The sequence below is a fragment of the Scylla paramamosain genome, chromosome 2 (assembly GCF_035594125.1).
Source record: "Scylla paramamosain isolate STU-SP2022 chromosome 2, ASM3559412v1, whole genome shotgun sequence".
In the NCBI taxonomy this organism is placed as follows: domain Eukaryota; kingdom Metazoa; phylum Arthropoda; class Malacostraca; order Decapoda; family Portunidae; genus Scylla; species Scylla paramamosain.
Window position 1 is genome coordinate 40,109,317 of NC_087152.1, and position 8,538 is coordinate 40,117,854.

General features: G+C 43.9%; 1 protein-coding gene across 4 annotated transcripts in view; it reads left to right on the top strand.

The window, feature by feature from the left end:
• The window catches only part of LOC135114982 (beta-1,4-glucuronyltransferase 1-like), a 114,992-nt gene extending 107,922 nt beyond the window's left edge, over positions 1–7,070 (top strand). For all 4 annotated transcript variants that reach the window (XM_064031362.1, XM_064031338.1, XM_064031347.1 and 1 more), the window contains one exon: positions 2,061–7,070. The gene's annotated coding sequence lies outside the window, so the exon portion shown is untranslated. The remainder of the gene's footprint in view (positions 1–2,060) is intronic.
• The last annotated feature ends 1,468 nt before the right edge of the window (positions 7,071–8,538 follow it).

Genomic DNA, 8,538 nt, shown 5'->3' on the forward strand with positions numbered 1-8,538 from the left:
AGGTTCGTGGGAGGTGAGTCTCTGCTGAGTCAGATCTCCGAGCGGCGGGGAGGTGGCACTCTCTCTCTCTCTCTCTCTCTCTCTCTCTCTCTCTCTCTCTCTCTCTCTCTCTCTCTCTCTCTCTCTCTCTCGCTCTCTTTTCTCCATCAAAAGTAAACCTCCCACGTACCACAATATTGAATCCACGAAAAACAAAAAGGGTTAAAGAAAGAGACGTGAAAGAATCTGTCATTACTACTTCATGTATAAAAAAGAGAATGGTATATAGAGAGAGACAGTCCATCTCTGTCAATCACAAATACGAGCCGCCTAACATTAAATACAAACGTTTTGAAAAGATGAAAAAAAAAGATAAATAAATAGCATAGAAAAAGAGAGAGAGAGAGAAAAAAAAAAGTTGCTTCAGTCGCATTTCAATGTTCCACTTGAGTTCACATTTTGATCCAGCTTCTACTCCCCATCTTCTGTCACATCTCTCTTTCCCACACTCATTTTTTTTTTTTTTGTGTGTGTGTCTAGTATGCTAATCACTTCAACCAAGTCTTTCCGCTTATTGCTCCTCGCCCCCATCTCTCTCTCTCTCTCTCTCTCTCTCTCTCTCTCTCTCTCTCTCTCTCTCTCTCTCTCTCTCTCTCTCTCTCTCTCTCTCTCTCTCTCATTTTTGTCTATCTGTCCATCTGTCTATCTACCTGTCAGTCCGTTTATCTATATATGTAACTATCTATATATTTATTTGTCTATCTTCTTACATATTTATCTATCAATTGATCTATCTACCAATCAGTCTATCTATCTATCTATCTATCTATCTATCTGTCTGTCTATCTCTCTATCTATCCATTTATGTATCTGATGATCTATGTATTTATCTATCCAGCTATCTATCTGTTTGCTTATCTATCTATTGATTTATATTATCTTTCTAGTTAATTAAATGTTGTTTTTTTACTTATTCATCCATCTAACTCTCGATTGGTCTATCTATCTATATATATCTATCCATCTATCTATCTTTCTATCTATTTATCTGTATCTATCTATCTATATATCTATTTTACAATCTCCAGGCAGGTGAGCATACAGTCGGCTCGCCCTAACGCCAGACAGATGCATCGATAACTATCACGGCTGTTCATTTTACTCCCACTCAGATGATTATTTCAACACTTTTCACGCCACCCTCGCTCGCCTCGCTCCCTGTCTGCGCTCTCTTCCAATCGAAGTAATCAATGTGTGTGTGTGTGTGTGTGTGTGTGTATGTGTGAGTCAGATGCAATAATCCTTTCGTGTATTCAGATAACATGAAGTGGCAGTACATAGTTAATATAATTTTTTTCTTGCTATATAGGACAAGATCAATACGTGAGTCACAAGTTCTCTCTCTCTCTCTCTCTCTCTCTCTCTCTCTCTCTCTCTCTCTCTCTCTCTCTCTCTCTCTCTCTCTCTCTCTCTCTCTCTCTGTTCTGCTGTTGGTGTTCGAAATATTTGGGATAGCGTGGTCATTTAGCCTCGAGACTGATTACATTGAGACATTTCTAGGGCATGTAGAAGCCAGTGGTAATGAAAACAATGGCAGAGGAAGAGAAATTTATTCCTGATTAATCTTTCTTTACAGCGTAGAAAAACTAGTTGATGATAAACTGCATGGGCAAAAGAAAAGAAGTTTACTCCTCACCAGTTTCTCTTTGCAGTTCCTTCAGAGGTGATGGAAACAAAAGTGGAGGAACGGGAGTTTATTTCTATTCAGTTTCGTTTTCTATTTTCTTCATTCCCCTCCGAAAAAAAAAATGTTAAAAACTAGTCAAAAATAAACTACAAGGGCTTGGGGACATAAATTTATTCCAGATCAGTTTCCCTTTACAGTTACATTCCTCTAAGAAACATTAAAGATAAACTAGACAGGCATAAACTTCTGCTACTATCCCCAAGCTTCCATCACCACTGGATTTATTAAATTCTGTGATGTTACTTAATTTCTGAAGCCCACGCCGCTTTCTGGCCATGCTGAGAGACGAGAAGCAGTTGTCATTATGTTACTAATGCTCCCTCTTCTTCCGCAGAACTGGAGTGGGTAGCGAAGACGACCCCTGCCTTCCCTCCCTCCTCCTCAGCGACCTTCCGATGCCGGCCTTTCCTTCCTACGACCCTTTGTTAACAGTACGACCCTTGTCATCCCCCTCCCTATGACCCTATGACCTTCACCAACGAATGATTCACCTCGTCACCATTATGAACGATTCAGTCACCTCATCATATACCATCAATTACTCCAGTCATTTCATTGTACGCCAGGAACGACCACAGTCACGTCGTTGCTCTCGCTAACGACATCATTCATCTCATTATACCCCAAGAACGACCCCACTTACATCATTGTATGCCATTGACAACCCCACTCGCTTCATATTGTTACGAAAATTACCACAACCACCTCATTATATCTCACTGACCACCCCACTCACTCATTGTACCCGTCAGCGACCGTACGTATCGTCACTCACATTCACAAGCCTTACGAACGACCTATCACTCCTTACAAACGACTCAAACAACGACCTATCCATTTCCATGACCTTTAACGTGACTAATTTCGTACGACTTCACTCCCCCCACGACTACTTCAACGAGTGATCATCCAGCCACCACGACCCTTCAGAACGACCCCACTTTCTCCACGAACGACTACCAGCGGCATGTCCACAGTGACCTCAGAAGACAGACGAAAGTGAAGGTCGACCTCAGCTTCATGCAGTCTCGTCTCAAGTGTCGAAGTTTCTGCTCCTCGACAGTCCTAGTGTCAGGAGGCGACGTGAGGCTGTGGAGAGGTGGTGGTCGTGGTGGTCGTGGTGTCAGGGAGTGTCAGGGAGTGCTGTGAAAAAAAAAAAAAAAAAATGAACTACTTGTTAAATCAGTTTTGTTTGTTATGTGTGTGTGTGTGTGTGTGTGTGTGTGTGTGTGTGTGTGTGTGTGTGTGTGTGTGTGTGTGTGTTTGTGTGTTTGTGTTAAGAATCAGGTACTACCGCCGAACAAAGGCTTCTCGGTCGGCACTAGGTGGAAGGGGAAGGGGAGGGAGAAGGAAGACAGTGAAGAAGCAATGGCAGATGATGATGATAATAAGAAGCCAGCGAGCCGCCGATATACCCTAGCGGTGGGTCGCGTCCAGAGACTCGCGGGTTCCGAGGCTCGAGGTCTTGTATCATGTCTTTCAATACAGTTAACGAAAAATAAGTAAACAAATGAATAAAGTAAAAAATAAATAAACAAATAAATAATGATAATACTGATGTTAATAGAACACGCAAGTACTTTTTCCAAGAACTCGTCGATTTACTGTTTACCGTTGTTATGAGTCTGCCTGGAGGACTGGAGGGGCGGGAGGCACGGCACCAGCTGCGGTGGCTGGTGGGCAGCGGCGGGGCCTCCGTGGCGGGGCGTGTCCACGGACGAGCCAAGCCCCTGCGAGGCGGAGCTCCCGCAACCTCGGAGGGAGGTCTTGTTGAACATTATCACGTTTTGCTCTTGAAACTCTTGTGAACTCTACTCTCTAGTTGGACGTTTAAGGAGAATTACTAATCCTCTCTGAACTTTTCACGAATTTATCCCTTGTAGTCAAGCATTTAAGGCCAATTCAACTTTCAAGTAGAAAATGTCTACCTAACATTTTCTCAATATATCCTTCCAAGAATTTGGTTAACATATTCCAATGGTGCATACATTCCTTTTATTTGAGAGCAAAAAGACTCACTGCACGACTCAACGTTTGAATCCCAAAGTGAACTAAACACTCCTTGTCGCCGCGGCTCAATTGACGTCCCGTGTCTCAAGAAACAGCTACACAGCGGTCTGGTGGCGGCCAGGGAAGGGGCGGCCGCGACCTGGCGCCTGCTGTGGGCCACAACCCTCCCCTGGCCCGTGTGGAAAGGAAATGCTGAAAAAAAGTAAATAAAATGAAAAACCTAATTTCCATTTTGCCCCTTTGCCATCAGCTTTCCATTCACTCCAGCATTATCCCTCCTCTTGTTGTTTACATGAAGCTGATCGTGCACCTTTTTATTCAGCGTCATAGAAAACTTAGAATGTGGTTGCTTTGTCACAAGTGATTTTTATAAGTGACGAAAGCATCTCATGAAGCTTAGGTTCCGTGTACCGTGTAGCTTAGCTGGATGCCATTATAGGTGCTTTCTGTAGGACGGAACGAGGATGCGTGGGGAAAGCTCACGACAATGGCTGGTCCAGATGCAAAAGATAATAGATACCGTAAGTCTGTCACTGTCTGGCGTCGAATGTCTGATTTTTTTTCTTTTTTTTTTTCATGTTATAGATCATCAGAATGTGACCTTTTTTCCAGTTAGTACTAGAGACAAGTGATGTGGTGTGTAATTAAGTAGGTGAGCAGATGCGTAGATGACGGGGAAGAACTAGGAAGACTTGTAGACTATGTGTTGTATTGTAAGGAAAAAAAATAATGAGAAGCTAGTTTTTTATGACTGCGTTTGAAAATTCTACTGAGGAAAACTAGTGTGCAGGAGGTGGCGTGCTGCGGTGGGTGTGAGGAATACAATAATTACTCTAGGACGACTTGTGTATAATGAGGAAGTAATTGTGAAGCTCGGCAGAAGCGCTACATGTGCTACAAATTATACCCACTGAAAAAAAAGCTCATTCGTAACTATTATGCAAGCGATTATTCATATCTGTGTTACGTACGTACATTCGTTACTGACACGTGCTACTAATATATATATATATATATATATATATATATATATATATATATATATATATATATATATATATATATATATATATATATATATATATATATATATATATATATATATATATATATATATATATATATATATATATATATATATATATATATATATATATATGCATTCTTGGTCTGCTACTACTACTACTACTACTACTACTATTACTACTACTGCTACTCTCTCTCTCTCTCTCTCTCTCTCTCTCTCTCTCTCTCTCTCTCTCTCTGGTACATTAAACTCTGGTGTCAGCTTAAGTGAAAAGAAAACACACACTGGAATAGAATACACGTGACTCAGCTATGAAGGATCAGCGTTGCATTACGAGCCATCGCCGGCACTCGTAGTCATGAGGAGTGACTGTACAACATCTGAAGTGGGAGCTTTTGTGGTGAAAGGAAAATGTGGTTCGATTCTCATTTGTTCACCTCCATAATGAATCAATGGTGCCTCACTCTCGGGTAAATTTGTTGATGAAATTATGTAACTAACCTGTAAAAAGATCTTTGTTGACGTTGTTGAAGAAAGATCTTGTTGGACTGTCGGCGAGGGGCGGCGGTCACGCTGCTCGTAAGGGACGCAAACCTCTACTGCAAACGAAACACCATCGGCATTATCACCTTAAAGAAAAACCATGCTTACTATCAAACTCACTGCTCCTAGCGGGGATGTAGTTTTCTTTCCAAAAACTGTAATTCGAAGGTTGATGCTAAATTACCACTGTTTCCCCAAGCAGTGCCAGCCTGGCCGCAGTGTCGCCGCCACTCCTCTGCCGTCGATCCACCTGTTGTTACCGGATTCCCCTGTTACCCCTTGCGACTGATCTGTTTAGGGAGGGACCGTAAATATGTCTGATAATCTGCTTTATCCAGTTCTATGAGTTGGCTGGAGGCACACCCGAGTTGGTGGTGTTGGACAATGTTCTAGCGTGTTCCCAAACCTAGTGTTTGTGTCAGCTGAAAAAAAAAAAAAATAGTGAAGACACCCACACTTAGAAGTTTATTCAAGCTTATATGACTGTAAAATGCCCAATAGTTTGTTTACATCGTTCACTTAAAATATCTACTCTATCAATATTCAATAGTTAGGCATATCAAAGCATGTTTTTGTCGGGAGGAAAGCCGAAAAAATATAGATTTTAGCCATAGTGAGTTTATTTTCAAATTTTTGGTACAATAAGGGGTCTCGTGAGTGTTCGGGGACTGACGAGCTCAAGGTGTGAGGGAAGCGGGTGAGGGGATCGGGTCGGCTGCCAGTCCCCGTCCCGCTGAGGTGAGGCGCGGCGGCGGGGTTGCGGCCCTCTAGGCGGAGGTGCCTAGTCGGCCTCGCCACGCCCGCCGTTCTGGCCCAGTTATCAACATATCCTGGTGGTGGTGTGAGGCAGGGAGTGCAGTGCGCGTGTCAGGCACAGGGTGACTGGCAGCCGATCCAGTGTTATGGATGACTGTCGCCTTTACTGAGTGCTCAACTCCACCCACCAAAATTGGTTCCTAGTCCCTGCTAGCAGCCCACTCCACCCACACCCACACACCCATTATCACCCTCACGCCCATATCACGCCCATGCCTGTGGCGAACCCGCCTTCATGCACTGACATGTAATTGATTAGGCTCAAAGTGTATGACTGTTCTGTATATTTACTCCGCTGTACGGAAGCCCACAGGAGCACCATTTTGGTTGTGTCTGACAGAGGTGCTCCAGCAGCACTGCCTCTGAAGGGGACAAGTATTGACAGGGGCGGGGGTGGAGAGCCCCGGTACACTGACTTCTGCTGGTATTCAGCGGCGCCGGCTACACCAGGGTTGTGGGTCAGCTGTCAGGTGTTGAATACGCTGGCGTGGAGGCGTGCATCACCCCGTCACCGCCAGCACCGAGGAGCGGGCTGGTGTCTCGCTGGGCTCGGGTTGTCGATGGCACGCCCGGGACAACGATGGCAAAGCAAGGGTCGGGCAGCACGGGGGGAGTCCTGACGGGGGTGATGGGTCTCGCCAGTGCAGCTTCTAGGCTCTCACTGGCATGCTGTGACTGCTGCTCCACGGTGGTGTGCGTAGTAAACAAGCTAGACAGCTGTGTCAGGGACGCTATGCTAAGATTATTAGGATCGCCGTTTGTAACATAAAATTAAGACTCGTGTGCTAGGAATGCCGCACGTAGGAATTACTGCCTGGACTCTGTGCTAGGGATGTTGTGTGTAGCGAGTACTGCTAGACTATCGCTGTCTGGGGCACTACATCGAGCAATAATCTTAGCATAAGCCTCTGTAGAAGTCTTGGCCTGAAATAAACACTAGTTTTGTAACGACGTGTTTTATGATTATCCTCATCATTACATGATATGTGCTTTGACTGGTGTGTGTGTGTGTGTGTGTGTATGTGTGTGTGTGTGTGTGTGTGTGTGTGTGTGTGTGTGTGTGTGTGTGTGTGTGTGTGTGTGTGTGTGTGTGTGTGTGTGTGTGTGTGTGTGTGTGTGTGTATAGACAAATTTTTGGTTCTAGAATCTCTTGCTTTTGATAAGATGATGTCATCACGTTCTCTCAGTCCTTCCTCACTTCAGAATGGTTATGCTAAATTTCGCAGTCATTTTTTGTGCACTTTGGAGCATCACAGGCTCATGATTCCTTTCCGTGGGCTTTCCGTTATGTCCACTCTCTTACTACACAGCTTGGTACTCTAAGTCACACTCGTGGTCAGGATCGTGCAGCCGAGTATACAAATGACGCCCTGGACTCTCTGAAGTCTGAAAATTGGTTACTCCTCAAGACAGCCGTGTTGCTTCTTCACTTGACCTCAAACCCACTGACTCTTGGATTTTGCCTCTAAAATCAGTAAAAAAGATGTGAAAATTACGGCGTTCACCACACAGCACATCACTTGTTGCCAGGGTCTCCGGCATCTTTATCTCAGACGTCTCCTGTCGAGCAAGCTCCCCTTCAGGTGTTGCCTTCTGCATGGCGTCCACCTCTCTCATGCTTTTATTGCATCAAAGACGGTCACACTTACAGTCATTGCTTTCATTGTAAAAAAGAGCTCAAGACTGCTTTTTCATCGCCTCTACCTGAGCATGAAGGAGTTTTTCCCAGTAATATGCCTTCTAAACAGTTTTCAGGCCACACGCGCTTAAACCTTCATCACCTGCTCGTCGTGTTTGCTCTCACACTTCTGGTCAGACACGATATACACACTCTCCATCTTGTGCGTCATACGTCTTATCTTTGCCAGACTTTGTTCGCGTTCGTAGGTTGGCCCTTGAAAGTACTCATTCTTGTGTCCGCGATTGCCATATAACTGACGCCAGAGTGACTCACGTAACCGGTGTCCCGAATCCTCGGTTCTTTTCAAGTTTGTGAGAGTCAATCTTTTTAAGGCCCTCCACTCCTTATTTCGTCTGTCTCTCCTAACACATATTTTTCTCGTGATCCTTCTGGTAAGGCTCTTAAGGAATCGCCATTACACATCAGCTATTTTCTGTTTCACTTACTCGGCAATCAGTCTTTTTCCAATAACTTTCTTTTCTATGAGAACCTTAATTTTCTTCTGTCTGTGTTTTCGCTTTCTCCTTTCGACTTTCATTTCCACCATTCCATGAATGAAGTATCCACATGACTGTTGTCTTACTCATAATACCACCAAACTAAGTTTTCTTGGATATTTCCACCACCCTGATCCTATTATTATTATTATTTTTTTTCATTTAAGATCGTATTTTTTTTTTATCATACCACAAACTAAATTTCTGTCACATTCATTTGCTTCTCTTGGAACTTTCT